General features: G+C 41.1%; 1 pseudogene; it reads left to right on the top strand.

Annotated features, from left to right (window-relative positions):
• LOC133663697 (mitogen-activated protein kinase kinase kinase kinase 4-like) overlaps nt 1-21,583 on the top strand; it is a 73,475-nt pseudogene that overhangs the window by 679 nt on the left and 51,213 nt on the right.

Genomic DNA, 21,583 nt, shown 5'->3' with positions numbered 1-21,583 from the left:
TTTATATATTTAATATTCTATTTTTGCTGTCTTAGATTGGACCAAAAGCTCCTAAAATAAACTTTTATCGTGATTTTTTCAACATAAACGTGATCCAAAATCAAACAATACAAACCAAAAAGTCAACTACTGGCTTGAAAATGTAATTTTTTTTAATGAATCTGATATTTTTACTGTCTTAGATTTGACTAAAAGCTCATCAGATGTACTTCAAACACACTTTTATGACATCATTCATGACTCAAGTCAAATATTACAAACCAAAGTGCCAGATGATCGCTTTAAAATGTACCAATTGTGTAGTAGTCTACTATTTTTACTGTCTTACATTTGACCAAAAGCTCCTCAAATATACTTCAAATGCACTTTGTTGACATAAAACACGACACAACTTTAGTATTACAAAGCAAATTGTGGATTTAAGGTCCAAGCTATTGAATACCGGTACAGTATGCTAAAAAGAACATTAAGCAGCTATGTTTTATTAATATACCGTAGCTGCGTGTGTCAAATACTGTAAAAGTCATTAAATGACTCCCGCCTCCTGGTGGTAGAGGGCGCTGCCGCGCTAGTGATCCTTCTTGTGACTTCCGGTACTGCAGAAGAAGTGAACACACGCAGCAAGACATTTTTTTCCTTCCTTCTAACATGAAGGATTACATACCAGTATCTAAAATAAAACAGTTTTCTAAACTGGACTTTCATGGAAGCAGGAGGTAATAATTAAAGGAATATCTCCATCGAGACAGAGAGACTTTAAAACGGAAAAAAGAAAATAATGAAGACTTCTATAAACAAGTTATCGATGCTTTTGGTCAGAAGGAGCTGCAAATGGACTCCATTATAAGTACAGGTAAGACCATGATAACGTTTTTTTTTAAATTAAATGTGCTTTTCATGATGGTATGCTTACATCACACTCAAAGCGCACGCCTAAATTTGATGGATTCCTTTTGGTAAACGCCGGGAGTGAGAAGAGGTTTTAAAATAATTACCGCGATGCACGGCCCATCCCGCCGGTTTCCGGTAAACGCAGGAGTGACAGGAGGTTTTAAATTAATTAACGCCCCTGCGGCTATTCAAGGAAATACAGTATATGCCTTTATTATTTGTATTATTATTACACACCCAAAGTGCTGACTGCTGGCTTTAAAATGAACTGTTGAATTATTCTCCTATTTTTATTGACTTCAATTTGACCAAAAGCAGCTCAAATATACTTCAAACAAACTTCCTTGACATAAAACATGAACTAACTCAAATATTAGCAAAGCAAATTGTGAACAACTGCATTGAAAATATGCATTGTTTGATATTTGTATTATTATTACAAACCAAACTAACTAATACATTTAGAGGCCTACTGAAATGATTTTATTTAAACGGGAATAGCAGATCCATTCTATGTGTCATACTTGATCATTTCGCGATATTGCCATATTTTTGCTGAAAGGATTAGTAGAGAAAATCGACGATAAAGTTCGCAACTTTTGCTCGCTGATAAAAAAAGCCTTGCCTGTAGCGGAAGTAGCGTGACGTCACAGGAGCTAGTATTCCTCACAATTCCCCGTTGTTTACAATGGAGCGAGAGAGATTCGGACCGAGAAAGTGAAGATTACCCCATTAATTTGAGCAGGATGAAAGATTCGTAGATGAGGAACGTTACAGTGAAGGACTTGAGAGGCAGTGATGGACGTATCTTTTTTCGCTCTGACCGTAACTTAGGTACAAGCTGGCTCATTGGATTCCACACTCTCCTTTTTCTATTGTGGATCACGGATTTGTATTTTAAACCACCTGGGATACTATATCCTCTTGAAAATGAGAGTCCAGAACGCGAAATGGACATTCAGTGCCTTTTATCTCCACGACAATACATCGGCGAAATGCTTTAGCTACGAGCTAACGTGATAGCATCGTGCTTTAACTGCATATAGAAACAAAAAAAATAAACCTCTGACTGGAAGGATAGATAGAAATCAACAATACTATTAAACCGTGGACATGTAAATACACGGTAATGCTTTCCAGGCGGGCGAAGGTTAACAATGCTGTGCTAACGACGCCATTGAAGCTAACTTAGCAACGGGACCTCACAGAGCTATGCTAAAAACATTAGCTCTCCACCTACGCCAGCCAGCCCTCATCTACTCATCAACACCCGTGCTCACCTGCGTTCCAGCGATCGGCAGAAGGACGAAGGACTTCACCCGATGCGTTTGGCGGCCCGGAGACGTAGGAAGTCAAGGTGAGGTCGGCGGCTAGCGCAGCTAGCGCTCCAACAAAGTCCTCCTGGTTGTGTTGCTGTAGTCCGCTGCTAATACACCGATCCCACCTACAACTGTCTTCTTTGCAGCCTTCATTATTCATTAAACAAACTGCAAAAGATGTCCAGAATACTGTGGAATTATGAAATGAAAACAGAGCTTTTTGTATAGGATTCTATGGGTACCATAACTTCCGTTACTCTGACTTCGTCACGCGCGATACGTCATCATACCGCGACATTTCAGCCGGATATTTCCCGGGAAGTTTTTAAAGTCACTTTATAAGTTAACCCGGCCGTATTGGCATGTGTTGCAATGTTAAGATTTCATCATTGATATATAAACTATCAGGACTGCGTGGTCGCTAGTAGTGGCTTTCAGTAGGCCTTTAAAATGAAACGTTTTTTAATTATTCTGCTATTTTTTTATTGACTTGAATTGGACCAAAAGCTCCTCAAATATGCTTTTAAGGTGATTTTCTTGACATAATACACGACACAAGTCCAATATTACAAACCAAGTGCTGACTGTTGCGTTTAAAATGAACGTTTTTTTGAATTATTCTGCTATTTTTATTGACTTAGATTTGTAGAAAAGCTCCTAAAAGAAGCTTAAAAGGCACTTTGAAGTCACAAGTCAAATATCCAAATGTCTGGTCAGCGCGGTGGTGACGTGTGTCTTGTGGGGCCCGCAGGACGAGGAGGAGGAGATCAAGCTGGAGATCAACATGCTGAGAAGTACTCGCACCACAGGAACATTGCACCTACTACGGAGCCTTCATCAAGAAGAGTCCACCGGGGCACGACGACCAGCTCTGGGTAGGTTCTCCTGGCAGCTCTGGGTAGGTTCTCCTGCCAGCTCTGGGTAGGTTCTCCTGCCAGCTCTGGGTAGGTTCTGCTGTCAGCTCTGGGTAGGTTCTCCTGGCAGCTCTGGGTAGGTTCTCCTGCCAGCTCTGGGTAGGTTCTGCTGTCAGCTCTGGGGTAGGTTCTGCTGTCAGCTCTGGGTAGGTTCTCCCGTCAGCTCTGGGTAGGTTCTCCCGTCAGCTCTGGGTAAGTTCTCCTGTCAGCTCTGGGTAGGTTCTCCTGTCAGATCTGGGTAAGTTCTCCTGTCAGATCTGAGTAAGTTCTCCTGTCAGCTCTGGGTAGGTTCTCCTGGCAGCTCTGGGTAGGTTCTCCTGCCAGCTCTGGGTAGGTTCTGCTGTCAGCTCTGGGTAGGTTCTCCTGGCAGCTCTGGGTAGGTTCTCCTGCCAGCTCTGGGTAGGTTCTGCTGTCAGCTCTGGGGTAGGTTCTGCTGTCAGCTCTGGGTAGGTTCTCCCGTCAGCTCTGGGTAGGTTCTCCCGTCAGCTCTGGGTAAGTTCTCCTGTCAGCTCTGGGTAGGTTCTCCTGTCAGATCTGGGTAAGTTCTCCTGTCAGATCTGAGTAAGTTCTCCTGTCAGCTCTGGGTAGGTTCTCCTGGCAGCTCTGGGTAGGTTCTCCTGCCAGCTCTGGGTAGGTTCTGCTGTCAGCTCTGGGTAGGTTCTCCTGGCAGCTCTGGGTAGGTTCTCCTGCCAGCTCTGGTAGGTTCTGCTGTCAGCTCTGGGTAGGTTCTGCTGTCAGCTCTGGGTAGGTTCTCCCGTCAGCTCTGGGTAGGGTTCTCCCGTCAGCTCTGGGTAAGTTCTCCTGTCAGCTCTGGGTAGGTTCTCCTGTCAGATCTGGGTAAGTTCTCCTGTCAGATCTGAGTAAGTTCTCCTGTCAGCTCTGGGTAGGTTCTCCTGTCAGCTCTGGGTAGGTTCTCCCGTCAGCTCTGGGTAGGTTCTCCCGTCAGCTCTGGGTAGGTTCTCCCGTCAGCTCTGGGTAGGTTCTGCTGTCAGCTCTGGATAGGTTCTCCTGGCAGCTCTGGGTAGTTTCTCCTGCCAGCTCTGGGTAGGTTCTCCTGCCAGATCTGGGTAGGTTCTCCTGCCAGATCTGGGTAGGTTCTCCTGGCAGCTCTGGGTAGGTTCTGCTGTCAGCTCTGGGTAGTTCTCCTGTCAGCTCTGGGTAGGTTCTCCTGTCAGCTCTGGGTAGGTTCTCCTGTCAGATCTGGGTAAGTTCTCCTGTCAGATCTGAGTAAGTTCTCCTGCCAGCTCTGGGTAGGTTCTCCTGTCAGCTCTGGGTAGGTTCTCCTGTCAGATCTGGGTAGGTTCTCCTGTCAGCTCTGGGTAGGTTCTCCTGTCAGCTCTGGGTAGGTTCTCCCGTCAGCTCTGGGTAGGTTCTCCCGTCAGCTCCTGGGTAGGTTCTCCCGTCAGCTCTGGGTAGGTTCTCCCGTCAGCTCTGGGTAAGTTCTGCTGTCAGCTCTGGATAGGTTCTCCTGGCAGCTCTGGGAGGTTCTCCTGGCAGCTCTGGGTAGGTTCTCCTGTCAGCTCTGGGTAGGTTCTCCTGTCAGCTCTGGGGTAGGTTGTCCTGTCAGCTCTGGGTAGGTTCTGCTGTCAGCTCTGGGTAGGTTCTCCTGCCAGCTCTGGGAAGGTTCTGCTGTCAGCTCTGGGTAGGTTCTGCTGTCAGCTCTGGTAGGTTCTCCTGCCAGCTCTGGGTAGGTTCTCCTGTCAGCTCTGGGTAGGTTCTCCTGTCAGCTCTGGGTAGGTTCTCCTGTCAGCTCTGGGAAGGTTCTCCTGTCAGCTCTGGGAAGGTTCTCCTGTCAGCTCTGGGTAGGTTCTCCTGTCAGCTCTGGGTAAGTTCTCCTGTCAGCTCTGGGTAGGTTCTCCTTCCAGCTCTGGGTAGGTTCTCCTGTCAGCTCTGGGTAAGTTCTCCTGTCAGCTCTGGGTAAGTTCTCCTGTCAGCTCTGGGTAGGTTCTCCTTCCAGCTCTGGGTAGGTTCTCCTGTCAGCTCTGGGTAGGTTCTCCTGTCAGCTCTGGGTAGGTTCTCCTGCCAGCTCTGGGTAGGTTCTCCTGTCAGCTCTGGGTAGGTTCTCCTGTCAGCTCTGGGTAGGTTCTCCTGTCAGCTCTGGAAGGTTCTCCTGTCAGCTCTGGGTAGGTTCTCCTGTCAGCTCTGGGTAAGTTCTCCTGTCAGCTCTGGGTAGGTTCTCCTGTCAGCTCTGGGAAGGTTCTCCTGTCAGCTCTGGGTAGGTTCTCCTGTCAGCTCTGGGTAGGTTCTCCTGTCAGCTCTGGGTAAGTTCTCCTGTCAGCTCTGGGTAAGTTCTCCTGTCAGCTCTGGGAAGGTTCTCCTGTCAGCTCTGGGTAGGTTCTCCTGTCAGCTCTGGGTAGGTTCTCCTGTCAGCTCTGGGAAGGTTCTCCTGTCAGCTCTGGGTAGGTTCTCCTGTCAGCTCTGGGAAGGTTCTCCTGTCAGCTCTGGGTAGGTTCTCCCCTCAGCTCTGGGTAGGTTCTCCTGTTAGATCTGGATAGGTTCTCCTAAACGGGGAACTGGTTCCTGGGAATCAAGGCTAGTTTTCAATAGTCTGAAGATGAAACGTAACATTTGCACTTCCAAGACAGCAGGTGGCGTTATAGGCCGTCTATGCTATGTTGTCTAACCAGGAAGTAGCTTTTTCCTGGGAGATGAATGTGTTATGTTGCGCCCTACAAAGTGTTTGTACTGTAAGTATGTTTGATTGTAACATTCACCTTAGTTGTAGTTTTCATGAACACATTTGGAAGGGTTGAACACGCCATGTAAAACTGCTAATGCTAGTAGTAGCCTGTCTATGGAAAATCCAATGTGAATTAGCATCAAGCTAGCACAGAATGAACTATAAAAGTAGTTAATTCAGTCCCCATCTTTATTCACAGGGAAATGCAGTATTTTGCCATGAAACTATAATATTTTGTCACAAAAACACATTTTTTTTGTTTTTATACACACACTGAACAACAATAAATCTAGACATTTATTTTATTTATTTATTTTTTGGTACAACGTATTGCAGTAAACGAAAAGCCAGTTCCAGTGTTTTCACAGTAAAATACTGTCAGCTTAGTCGCTAGAATACTTCCATCTGTTTCCGCTTATCCAAGTTGGGGTCGGGGGGGCAGCAGCCTAAGCAGAGAAGTCCTTCATTCAGCTCCTCCAGACATTTACTGTGAAATGTACCTTATTTAGCTCCTCCAGACTTTTACTGTGAAATTACTTCTTTCAGCTCCTCCAGACTTTTACTGTGAAATGTACCTTATTTAGCTCCTCCAGACTTTTACTGTGAAATTACTTCTTTCAGCTCCTCCAGACTTTTACTGTGAAATGTACCTTATTTAGCTCCTCCAGACTTTTACTGTGAAATTACTTCTTTCAGCTCCTCCAGACTTTTACTGCGAAATGTACCTTATTTAGCTCCTCCAGACTTTTATTGTGGAATTTACTACATTCAGCTCCTCCAGACTTTTACTGTGAAATTACTTCTTTCAGCTCCTCCAGACTTTTACTGTGAAATGTACCTTATTTAGCTCCTCCAGACTTTTACTGTGAAATTACTTCTTTCAGCTCCTCCAGACTTTTACTGTGAAATGTACCTTATTTAGCTCCTCCAGACTTTTATTGTGGAATTTACTACATTCAGCTCCTCCAGACTTTTACTGTGAAATGTACCTTATTTAGCTCCTCCAGACTTTTATTGTGGAATTTACTACATTCAGCTCCTCCAGACTTTTACTGTGAAATTACTTCTTTCAGCTCCTCCAGACTTTTACTGTGAAATGTACCTTATTTAGCTCCTCCAGACTTTTATTGTGGAATTTACTACATTCAGCTCCTCCAGACTTTTACTGTGAAATTACTTCTTTCAGCTCCTCCAGACTTTTACTGTGAAATGTACCTTATTTAGCTCCTCCAGACTTTTATTGTGGAATTTACTACATTCAGCACCTCCAGACTTTTATTGTGAAATGTGCCCTGGTTCTTCCAACATAACTGGGAATGAAACCAAGTCTTGGTGTGTGTCCTCAGCTGGTGATGGAGTTCTGTGGTGCAGGTTCCATCACAGACCTGGTGAAGAACACCAAAGGCAACACCTTGAAGGAGGACTGGATCGCTTACATCTCCAGGGAGATCCTCAGGGTCAGGACCACTTCCTGCTGTCCAGGGTCCTCACCTGTGCACTCACCTGTCTTCTCCTGCAGGGCCTGGCACACCTGCACGCTCACCACGTCATCCACCGCGACATCAAGGGACAGAACGTGCTGCTGACAGAGAACGCTGAGGTCAAACTGGGTAGGTTTGTCACACCCACGCTAACATCCAGGTATATACATACAACAACAACAACAACAACATCCAGGTATATACATACAACAACAACAACAAGGTATATACATACAACAACAACAACAACGAGGTATATACATACAACAACAACAAGGTATATACATACAACAACAACATCCAGGTATATACATACAACAACAACAACAAGGTATATACATACAACAACAACATCCAGGTATATACATACAACAACAACAACAACAAGGTATATACATACAACAACAACAAGGTATATACATACAACAACAACAAGGTATATACATACAACAACAACAACAAGGTATATACATACAACAACAACAAGGTATATACATACAACAACATCCAGGTATATACATACAACAACATCCAGGTATATACATACAACAACAATAAGGTATATACATACAACAACAACAAGGTATATACATACAACAACATCCAGGTATATACATACAACAACAACAAGGTATATACATACAACAACAACAACAAGGTATATACATACAACAACAACAAGGTATATACATACAACAACATCCAGGTATATACATACAACAACATCCAGGTATATACATACAACAACAATAAGGTATATACATACAACAACAACAAGGTATATACATACAACAACATCCAGGTATATACATACAACAACAACAACAACAAGGTATATACATACAACAACATCCAGGTATATACATACAACAACATCCAGGTATATACATACAACAACAAGGTATATACATACAACAACATCCAGGTATATACATACAACAACATCCAGGTATATACATACAACAACAAGGTATATACATACAACAACATCCAGGTATATACATACAACAACAACAACAACAAGGTATATACATACAACAACATCCAGGTATATACATACAACAACAAGGTATATACATACAACAACATCCAGGTATATACATACATACAACAACAAGGTATATACATACAACAACAACCAGGTATATACATACAACAACAACAACAACAAGGTATATACATACAACAACAACAAGGTATATACATACACAAACAACAACAATAACAACAACAAAAAGGTATATACATACACAAACAACAACAACAACAAAAAGGTATATACATACACAAACAACAACAACAAGGTATATACATACACCAACAACAACAAAAAGGTATATACATACACAAACAACAACAAGGTATATACATACACAAACAACAACAACAAGGTATATACATACAACAACAAGGTATATACATACAACAACAACAAAGTATATACATACAACAACAACAATATACATATATACATACACAAACAACAACAAGGTATATACATACACAAACAACAACAACAACAAGAAAAAGGTATATACATACATACACAAACAAGAAAAAGGTATATACATACACAAACAACAACAAGAAAAAGGTATATACATACACAAACAACAACAACAACAAGAAAAAGGTATATACATACACAAACAACAAGAAAAAGGTATATACATACACAAACAACAACAACAACAACAAGAAAAAGGTATATACATACACAAACAACAAGAAAAAGGTATATACATACACAAACAACAACAACAAGAAAAAGGTATATACATACATACACAAACAAGAAAAAGTTATATACATACACAAACAACAACAACAACAAAAAGGTATATACATACACAAACAACAACAAGAAAAAGGTATATACATACACAAACAACAACAAGAAAAAGGTATATACATACACAAACAACAACAAGAAAAAGGTATATACATACACAAACAACAACAAGAAAAATGTATATACATACACAAACAACAACAAGAACAAGACAAAGGTATATACATACACAAACAACAACAAGAAAAAGGTATATACATACACAAACAACAACAACAACAACAAGAAAAAGGTATATACATACACAAACAACAACAACAAGAAAAAGGTATATACATACACAAACAACAACAAGAAAAAGGTATATACATACACAAACAACAACAAGAAAAAGGTATATACATACACAAACAACAACAACAACAAGAAAAAGGTATATACATACACAAACAACAACAAGAAAAAGGTATATACATACACAAATAACAACAAGAAAAAGGTATATACATACACAAACAACAACAAGAAAAAGGTATATACATACACAAACAACAACAAGAAAAAGGTATATACATACACAAACAACAACAACAAGAAAAAGGTATATACATACACAAACAACAACAACAAGAAAAAGGTATATACATACACAAACAACAACAACAACAACAAGAAAAAGGTATATACATACACAAACAACAACAACAAGAAAAAGGTATATACATACACCAACTCTTTGTCTCCTCAGTGGACTTTGGCGTGAGTGCTCAGCTGGACAGAACAGTTGGTCGCAGGAACACCTTCATCGGGACGCCATATTGGATGGCTCCTGAGGTCATCGCCTGCGATGAAAACCCAGACGCCACCTACGACTACCGGGTTAGCACCTGATGGTAGTGCTGAGTCAGCACTCTGATGGTAGTGCTGACTCAGCACTCTGATGGTAGTGCTGAGTCAGCACTCTGATGGTAGTGCTGACTCAGCACTCTGATGGTAGTGCTGAGTCAGCACTACCATCAGAGTGCTGAGTCAGCACTCTGATGGTAGTGCTGACTCAGCACTCTGATGGTAGTGCTGAGTCAGCACTCTGATGGTAGTGCTGACTCAGCACTCTGATGGTAGTGCTGAGTCAGCACTACCATCAGAGTGCTGAGTCAGCACTACCATCAGAGTGCTGACTCAGCACTCTGATGGTAGTGGTGAGTCAGCACTCTGATGGTAGTGGTGAGTCCTCTCATTGTCCTTCTGTCTTTCAGAGTGATCTCTGGTCCTGTGGAATCACAGCCATCGAGATGGCAGAGGGAGCGCCGCGTAAGTCACATCCTGGCCTATAGAGGATCTTTGATTGCTCCTTACAAACACTATCATGCTTCTGTCCTATAGAGGATTTTTGGAAACACCAGCACACTTCTGTCCTATAGAGGATCTTTGATTGGTCCTTATAAACACCAGCACGCTTCTTGTCTTATAGAGGATCTTTGAGGAGTATTTTTGTAGTATGTCCTGGGATAGAGGATCTTTCAGGAGTATTTACGTAGTATGTCCTGGAATAGAGGATCTTTGAGGAGTATTTACGTAGTATGTCCTGGAATAGAGGATCTTTGAGGAGTATTTATGTAGTATGTCCTGGAATAGAGGATCTTTGAGGAGTATTTATGTGGTATGACCTGGAATAGAGGAGTTTTGAGGAGTATTTCTGCTTTATGTCCTGGAATAGAGGATCTTTGAGGAGTATTTCTGCATTATGTCCTGGTATAGAATAATCCTTGAGGAGTATTTATGTAGTATGACTTGGAATAGAGGAACTTTGAGGAGTATTTCTGCGTTATGTCCTGGAATAGAGGATCTTTGAGGAGTATTTCAGCGTTATGTTCTGGAATAGAGGATCTTTGAGGAGTATTTCTGCTTTATGTCCTGGAATAGAGGATCTTTGAGGTGTATTTCTGCTTTATGGCCTGGAATAGAGGATCTTTGAGGAGTATTTCTGCATTATGTCCTGGTATAGAGGATCTTTGAGGAGTATTTTTGCGTTATGACCTGGAATAGAGGATCCTTGAGGAGTATTTCTGCATTATGTCCTGGAATAGATGATCTTTGAGGAGTATTTCTGCTTTATGTCCTGGAATAGATGATCTTTGAGGAGTATTTCTGCTTTATGTCCTGGAATAGATGATCTTTTGAGGAGTATTTCTGCAGGATGTCCTGGAATAGAGGATCTTTGAGGAGTATTTCTGCTTTATGTCCTGGAATAGATGATCTTTCGAGGAGTATTTCTGCTTTATGTCCTGGAATAGATGATCTTTGAGGAGTATTTCTGCTTTATGTCCTGAAATAGATGATCTTTGAGGAGTATTTCTGCTTTATGTCCTGGAATAGATGATCTTTGAGGAGTATTTCTGCTTTATGTCCTGGAATAGAGGATCTTTCGAGGAGTATTTCAGCGTTATGTTCTGGAATAGATGATCTTTGAGGAGTATTTCTGCTTTATGTCCTGGAATAGAGGATCTTTGAGGAGTATTTCTGCAGGATGTCCTGGTATAGAGGATCTTTGAGGAGTAATTCTGCTTTATGTCCTGGAATAGAGGATCTTTGAGGAGTATTTCTGACATGTGCTGTCCTCCCACAGCGCTGTGTGACATGCACCCCATGAGGGCGCTCTTCCTCATCCCCAGGAACCCTCCTCCTCGCCTCAAGTCCAAGAAATGGTGCGCTCCAACACAAGGTGGGCCCCCAGACCAGGGCAGGTGCTGACCGTGATGCTTGCAGGTCCAAGAAGTTCTTCAGCTTCATCGAGGGCTGCCTGGTGAAGAACTACACCCAGCGGCCCCCCACGGAGCAGCTCCTCAAGCACCCCTTCATCCGCGACCAGCCCAACGAGCGGCAGGTGCGCATCCAGCTCAAGGACCACATCGACCGCACCAAGAAGAAGCGCGGCGAGAAAGGTGAGGAGCGCCTCGCCGTCTTGTCGTGACGCCAAACCGTCTCAACGCTCACGTCCTCCGCAGACGAGACGGAGTACGAGTACAGCGGCAGCGAGGAGGAGGAGGAGGAAGCGTCCGAGCAAGAAGGAGAGCCCAGGTACTCCAAAGTAGCCACAGACCAAGTGGGGACCGTCAGAACCAGGACCATTTCTAGATTTACAACTACCACTTCATCAGAGGTTTTGTGTGCTAACTGAAATGCTAACAGTTAGCACGCTGGCCAGATAGCATTAAATAACAAAAATATGAGCAAAATGAGGTAAAAAAAGCTAGCATGCTAACAGTTCTATGCAAACTTGCCAACAATAGCACACTTACAGTTAGTATTAGTCAAATACCAACATTTATGATGCTAAATGAGCTAAAAAGGCATGCTAACTGTAACATGCATCTATTACTGTGGTGTGTACCTGAAATATGTCTTTAAATGCTAACACTTAGCATTAGTGAAATACCAAAAAGTATATGACAGAGGTGTATACCTGCTAAAAAGGTTAGCACGCTAAAATATTATCTGTAACCTGCGTTATGTACCAAAATATATTACACTGGGGTGTGTACCTAAAAAAAATTGTTTAAAATAATAATAATAATAGATTTTATTTGTAAAAAAAAAAAAAAAAAGCACTTTACATTGAGTAAACAACCTCAAAGTGCTACAGTGTATTAAAAAAAATAAAATAAAAAGATAATAAAGAATAAATAAAAATAAAAACTCGAACAGCAAAATAGCTAAAACTAGTATGCATATATCTAAAAAAAAAAAGGCTTTTTTAAAAAGAAGGGTTTTTAAGCCTTTTTTAAAAGCATCCACAGTCTGTGGTGCCCTCAGGTGGTCAGGGACCTGAAATATGTCTTTAAATGCTAACCGTTAGCATTAGTGAAATAGCAAAAAAGTATACAGGTATAACAGAGGTGTATATGGTAGCATGCATAAATGCTAAGTGCAACATGTATTATTAGCGTGGGGTGTGTGCAAGTGTGCTTGCTGATGTTGAGGTGACAAGTTAGCGTGTCTCTCCCTCTCAGCTCCATGGTGAACGTGCTAGGTGACAAGTTAGCGTGTCTCTCCCTCTCAGCTCCATCGTGAACGTGCCAGGTGAGTCCACGCTGCGGCGGGACTTCATCCGCCTGCAGCAGGAGAACAAGGAGCGCTCGGAGGCTCTGCGCCGCCAGCAGCTCCTGCAGGAGCAGCAGCTGCGTGAGCAGGAGGAGTACAAGCGCCAACTACTGGCCGAGAGGCAGAAACGCATCGAGCAGCAGAAGGAGCAGAGGAGGCGGCTGGAGGAGGTACCGTCATACTGATATCGTGTTACTGTATCAGTCTGTATCGGCACGAAAACAAGCGCCTGCTCATATCGGCTTGCATGTGTGATGTGCGATACAAGCAGTCCTGTAGCGTGTTTACTTGTGTGTGATATCATGTGCAATACAAGCAGTCCTGCAGCGTTTTTACTTGAGTGTGATATCATGTGCGATACAAGTAGTCCTGTAGCCTGTTTATTTGTGTGTGTGATATCATGTGTGATACAAGCAATCCTGTAGCCTGTTTATTTGTGTGTGTGATATCATGTGTCATACAAGCAATCCTGCAGTGTTTACTTGTGCGATATCATGTGGGATACAAGCAATCCTGCAGTGTGTTTACTTGTGTGTGATATCATGTGCGATACAAGCAATCCTGCAGAGTGTTTACTTGTGTGATATCATGTGCGATACAAGCAATCCTGCAGTGTGTTTACTTGTGTGTGATATCATGTGCGATACAAGCAGTCCTGCAGTGTGTTCACCTGTGTGCAATATCATGTGCGATACAAGCAATACTAAAATCATCTACAAAAGGTAAACATGCTAGGCTATTGGAGCTCACAGCTACACAACATCTAAGCACACACACTCACTCACACACACACACACACACACACATGTACGTACACACACACACACACGTACACACACACACACACGTACGTACACACACACACACACGTACGTACACACACACACACACACATGTACGTACACACACACACACACACACACGTACACACACACACACGTACGTACACACACACGTACGTACACACACACACACACACACGTACGTACACACACACACACACGTACGTACACACACACGTACGTACGTACACACACACACACACATACGTACACACACACACACACCCACACACACGTACGTACACACACACACGTACGTACACACACACACACACACACGTACGTACACACACACACACACACATACGTACACACACACACACATACGTACACACACACACACGTACACACACACACGTACGTACACACACACACACACACGTACATACACACACACACACACACACGTACGTACACACACACACGTACGTACACACACACACACACACACACACATACGTACACACACACACACGTACGTACACACACACACACACACGTACGTACACACACACACACACACACACGTACGTACACACACACACACACGTACGTACACACACACACACGTACGTACACACACACACGTACGTACACACACACACACACACACACACACACACATACGTACACACACACACACACACGTACGTACACACACACACGTACGTACACACACACACACACACGTACGTACACACACACACACACGTACACACACACACACACACACGTACACACACACACGTACACACACACACGTACGTACACACACACACGTACGTACACGTACACACACACACGTACACACACACACACACACGTACGTACACACACACATACGTACACACACACACACACGTACACACACACACACACACGTACGTACACACACACACGTACACAGACACACACACACGTACGTACACACACACACGTACGTACACACACACACACACACACGTACGTACACACACACACACGTACACACACACGTACACACACACGTACGTACACACACACGTACACACATACGTATGTACACACACACACACGTACGTACACACACACACACACACACGTACGTACACACACACACACACACGTACGTACACACACACACACACACACACACACACACATTGAACAATAAAAGGTGTCAACATAAAGAAATATTATAGTTCCATATTACTTGCACATACAAAGTCTCCAAGGCAGTACCCTGTAACAAACGTGTCCGCATCATTCAACTTAAATTCATAAATGAATGTGACCACGAGCTGTCACTAAAAAAACTCAATGACCACTCCACTTCAACTTGAAGACAGCATAAGTTCCTTCCAGACAGTTAATAATAAACATGCTATTATTTTTCATAAGTAACATTCTTCACTTCATCAAACCTTCTTTACCTTTCACACTACTAGATAATACAGGCAGGATTCCTGCTGATATCACATCACTTCAATATCGGTATGGTATCAGAAGTGTAAAGTTGTTTTGGGGCAGGGCTAATTGCTGATGTTCGATCCTGGCAGCTGATTGGACTTAATATCAGGTGTTTGATGACCTGGATGACCTTTGTTGACCTGGATGACCTGTGTTGACCCGGATGACCTTTCTAACCTGGATGACCTTTGTTGACCTGGATGACCTTTCTAACCTGGATGACCTCTGTTGACCTGGATGACCTGTGTTGACCTTGATGACCTTGTGTGCGGCAGCAACAAAGGCGAGAGCGTGAGGCGAGACGTCAGCAGGAGCGCGAGCAGCGGCGGCGTGAGCAGGAGGAGAAGCGGCGTGTGGAGGAGATGGAGCGACGCCGCAAGGAGGAGGAGGAGCGGCGGCGAGTGGAGGAGGAGAAGAGGCGGGCTGACAGAGAGCAGGTCAGTGACCTCACTGCTTTTCTTCTTTCTTTTTCTGCTGCCGCTGCAAGTTTGCTGCCTGCCTGCAGGAGTACATCCGCCGGCAGCTGGAGGAGGAGCAGAGACACCTGGAGATCTTGCAGCAGCAACTACTGCACGAACAGGCCATGCTGCTGGTGAGGCCACACCACACACGCTTCTATACACACACCACACCACACACATGTGTCCACACGGCACACCATACACTTGTGTCCACACGCCATACCATACGTTTGTTTCCACACACCACACCACACACTTGTGTCCACACGCCACACCATACTCTTGTGTCCACACGCCACACCACATGCTTGTGTCCATACACTTGTGTCCACACGACTCGTTTGTGTCCACACGCCACACCACACGCTTGTGTCCACACACCACACCACATGCCACACCACATGCTTGTGTCCACACACCACACCACATGCCACACCACATGCTTGTGTCCATACGCTTGTGTCCACACGACTCGTTTGTGTCCACACGCCACACCACACGCTTGTGTCCACACGCCACACCACATGCCACACCACACGCTTGTGTCCACACACCACACCACATGCCACACCACACGCTTGTGTCCATACGCTTGTGTCCACACGACTCGTTTGTGTCCACACGCCACACCACACGCTTGTGTCCACACGCCACACCACATGCCACACCACACGCTTGTGTCCACATGCCACACCACATGCTTGTGTCCATACGCTTATGTCCACACGACTCGTTTGTGTCCACACGCCACACCACACGCTTTTGTCCACACGCCACACCACATGCTTGTGTCCATACGCTTGTGTCCACACAACTCGTTTGTGTCCACACGCCACACCACACGCTTTTGTCCACACGCCACACCACATGCCACACCACATGCTTGTGTCCATACGCTTGTGTCCACACGACTCGTTTGTGTCCACACGCCACACCACACGCTTTTGTCCACACGCCACACCACATGCCACACCACATGCTTGTGTCCATACGCTTGTGTCCACACGACTCGTTTGTGTCCACACGCCACACCACACGCTTGTCGACGTCATCAATAGCAACCGTCACTCAATATTCACTTTTCCACACCCTGTTGTGTTACTGCCTTATTCCAAAATGGAATACATTCATTATTGTCCTCAAACTTCTACACACAAGACCTCATATTGACAATGTCAAAAATTAGTTTTAGAATTTTTTGCAATTTTTTTTTACAAATAAAAAAACAAAGAAATCATATGTAGTGTACATTTATATATTAATAAGTAGAGGAGTGAAAACTGTTAAACATTTTTATTATGATAGATTGATACATTGTCTATTACGGATAAAGTAACAAAACATTCAATACATAATGGATGATTCTAGGGATGGGTAGCATTCATTATCGTAGGTATTTTATTTGCATTTTATTTTATTTTTATTTTTTAAATCAAAAACATCTTAACTGACTTCATTAGTTATCTTAGGTATTTTTTTTAATATAGAAAATAAATAAATAATAAAATAAAATGTGAATACATTAAAAAAAATACTAAAGATGATAAATGAAGTCAGTTATCACCTTGTTTCACTTATGTTGTTTTAATAAAAAATAAATGATTCAATTAAAATAATATAAAATATCTAAGATAATTGAGGAAGTCAATTAATACAATGTTTGACTTATGTAGTTTTAATTAAAAAATATTAAATACAATTAAAATATAACAAAATATCTACGACAATTAAAGTCAGTTATCACATTGTTTACAACTGTTTGTTTTTAAAAATTAAATAACAATAAAATACCTATGATAATTATAGAAGTCAGTTAATACGTGGTTTAACTTATATATTTTTGGATTAAAATAAATAAATAATAAAACAAGATTAGATTAAGATAAAATACCTACGATAATTAAGGAAGTCAGTTAATACGTTGTTCAACTTATGCTGTTTTAGTAAAAAATTTAAATATAATAAAATATATATTATAATTAAAGTCAGTTAATATGTTGTTTAACTTATGTTTTAATAAAAAATAATTAAATACAATTAAAATATAATAAAATATCTACGATAATTAAAGTCAGTTATCACATTGTTTAACCTATGTTATTTTTAATAAAATAACAATAAAATACCTACGATAATTATAGAAGTCAGTCAATACGTTGTTTAACTTTTTATTTTTTTTGATTAAAATAAATAAAGGATAAAAAAAAGATTAGAATAAGATAAAATACCTACGATAATTAAGGAAGTCAGTTAATACGTTCTTCAATATATGCTGTTTTAATAAAAAATTAAAATATAATAAAATATCTATTATAATTAAAGTCAGTTAATACGTTGTTTAACTTATGTTGTTTTAATAAAAAAAATAATATATGTATATTTAATAAAATATATATTATAATTTAAGTCAGTTAATACGTTGTTTAACTTATGTTTTAATAAAAAAATAATTAAATACAATTAAAATATAATAAAATATCTACGATAATTACAGTCAGTTATCACATTGTTTAACCTATTTATTTTTAATAAAATAACAATAAAATACCTACGATAATTATAGAAGTCAGTCAATACGTTGTTTAACTTATATTTTTTTTGATTAAAATAAATAAATGATAAAAGAAAGATTAGAATAAGATAAAATACCTACGATAATTAAGGAAGTCAGTTAATACGTTCTTCAATTTATGCTGTTTTAATAAAAAATTTAAATATAATAAAATATCTATAATTAAAGTCAGTTAATATGTTGTTTAACTTATGTTGTTTTAATAAAAAAAATAATATATATATATTTAATAAAATATATATTATAATTAAGGTCAGTTAATACGTTGTTTAACTTATGTTTTAATTAAAAAAATAATTAAATACAATTCAAATATAATAAAATATCTACGATAATTAAAGTCAGTTATCACATTGTTTAACCCAGGGGTGTCAAACGTACGGCCCGCGGGCCGGATCAGGCCCGCGAACAGTTTTGATCCGGCCCGCGGGATGAGTTTGCTAAGTATAAAAATGAACGGAAATTTTTGAATGAAAGAAACTGCTGTTCTAAATGTGTCCACTAGATGTCACAATAGCAATTCTTTTTATCTTTGTAGATGATGCTACATATGTACAAAATAAACCACATCAGTTGAGGAAAATGAGCAAACTACATAAATAACATCCTGTAATTTGATTTTGATATAATTTTTTTATCTTGATAGATTGAAACTTAACACCAATGAGTTGACTGATGAACATTATCACATAATTTATTCAGAAAGTATAAGTAACAACAAATGAAGATAGAATACTATTAACCGCAACATGTAAGTGTAAAAAAACAACAACATTATTATTTGTACAATTTCAGAATGTGCTTGTTCTATTTTTAAACCAAAAAAAACAATGTGAAGTTGTCTTTATTTTTAAGTAATCATGCCGTGATTTTACCAGTCCGGCCCACTTGGGAGTAGATTTTTCTCCATGTGGCCCCCGATCTAAAATGAGTTTGACACCCCTGGTTTAACCTATGTTATTTTTAATAAAATAACAATAAAATACCTACGATAATTATAGAAGTCAGTCAATACGTTGTTTAACTTATATATTTTTGGATTAAAATAAATAAATGATTAAAAAAAATTAGAAAAAGATAAAATACCTTCGATAATTAAGGAAGTCAGTCAATACGTTCTTCAATTTATGTTGTTTTAATAAAAAATTTAAATAAATAAAATAAAAATATAATAAAATATCTATTATAATTAAAGTCAGTTAATACGTTGTTTAACTTATGTTGTTTTAATAAAAAAAAATATATATATATATTTAATAAAATATATATTATAATTAAGGTCAGTTAATACGTTGTTTAACTTATGTTTTAATAAAAAATAATTAAATAATAACATTTAAATATAATAAAATATCTATGATAATTAAAGTCAGTTATTGTTTAACTTATGTTTAATTATTATTATTTATTTTTTTACAATACAATACCTACGATAATGAATGAAGTCTGTTAGATAAATAATATAAAATAAAATACTGAAGTTGACAATGAAGGATCAATGATATTATCTTTTTTTACGTGGTAAACTGAACTTCACTCATTAGTTTTAGGAACAGGACTAGTTGAAAGACCAGAGTGTAGTTAGAAAGATTAGCTCTGCACATTTGCTGAATGAGAAGGCAGGAAGCAGCATGGAGGTTGATTGATGAGGAAATGATTCACACTTCTTCCATCCCACTCCCACTGGTTCTTGCTCACTCCTGGTCCTGGTCCAAGTCCTCCGTCATGGAGGTCCTTAGTGGTTGGAGGTCAAAGCACTCCTAGACCTCCTTTCTTGTTGGCGGGCGGTCAGGATGTTGACTGGCCCGGTGATGATGTCACCAGGAAGTCGGTCATCCAGCAGGAAGTCAGGCCTTCACCCAGGAAGACTTAGGTCATGTGACCACGCCAGGACCAACACAATTAGAAAAACGGTAGCATTAATATGTTAGCATGTCAAGTGCAGATAAAAGGAAGTAGACGGTTAGTTGACTTTTACTTTGGTAAATCTTCCACAATAAGACGAGCTCGGCCTCCTCCAGTTCCTGTAGATGTTCTTCATCTTGCTCCTCGTGCACCCAGGAGTACAAATGGCGGGAGCTCGAAGAGCGACGCCAAGCCCAAAAGCTCCAGCGGCAGCTTCAGCAGGAGCAGGCCTACCTGCTGTCCCTAAGGCAGAACCAGAACCAGGACCTGGACCTGGATCTGGACCTGGACCAGGACAGTGCTTGTGAGAAGAAAGTTGAGATGGTAGTTGAGGTGAAGCGACTGCTTGGAGTGTGACGCTAACGCTTGGAGAAGGTCCAACTAACACCTAACTTCCTGTGTGAGACACTTCCTGTGTGAGGCACTTCCTGTGTGACGCACTTCCTGTGTGACGTGCTCCTTACCTGAAACATGAAAGGTCCACCTGGGGATGGTGACCAATCACCTCCTGGATCCTGACAGTCCTGCAGACTCTCCTAACACGTTCCACTCCCTGACCATCACTCCAGCAGCACTGAGAGCCGACTCAGTTAAATGACCTCTAGGTCTGCTGTGTCAAACACCTTTTTGTTGAGGGCCACTTTTCAATTATGGCTGTCCTCAGGGGGCCACATGAAATGACATGGCAGGCCACTTAAAAAAAATATGACAGACCACCATAAATGATGCTGCAGACCACTTTAAATGATATGGCAAGCCACATTAAATGACGTGTAGGACCTCATTAGAGGACGTGGGGGGCCATGTAAAATGAAGCGGCAGACCATGTTGAATGATGTCAGAACACGTTGAAAGACATGGCGGGCCACATTTAAATGATGTGACGGACCACCTTAAATTACATGGCAGGCCACATAAATGATGTGGCAGACCACATTAAATGATATGGTGGGCCACAATAAATGATGTGGCAGACCACATTAAATGACATGGTGGGCCACAAGAATTGATGTGGCGGACCACATTAAATGAAATGGTGGGCCACATTAAAACGATGTGATTGACATTAAATTATATGGCAGACCACAATAAATGATGCAGCAGACCACTTTAAATGATATGGCAAGCCACATTAAATGACGTGTAGGACCTTATTAGAGGACGTGGCGGGCCATG

The sequence above is a fragment of the Entelurus aequoreus genome, linkage group LG13 (assembly GCF_033978785.1).
Source record: "Entelurus aequoreus isolate RoL-2023_Sb linkage group LG13, RoL_Eaeq_v1.1, whole genome shotgun sequence".
NCBI classification, from domain to species: domain Eukaryota; kingdom Metazoa; phylum Chordata; class Actinopteri; order Syngnathiformes; family Syngnathidae; genus Entelurus; species Entelurus aequoreus.
Note: the sequence above shows the minus strand (reverse complement) of the source record. Positions and strands in the feature narration are given on the sequence as shown.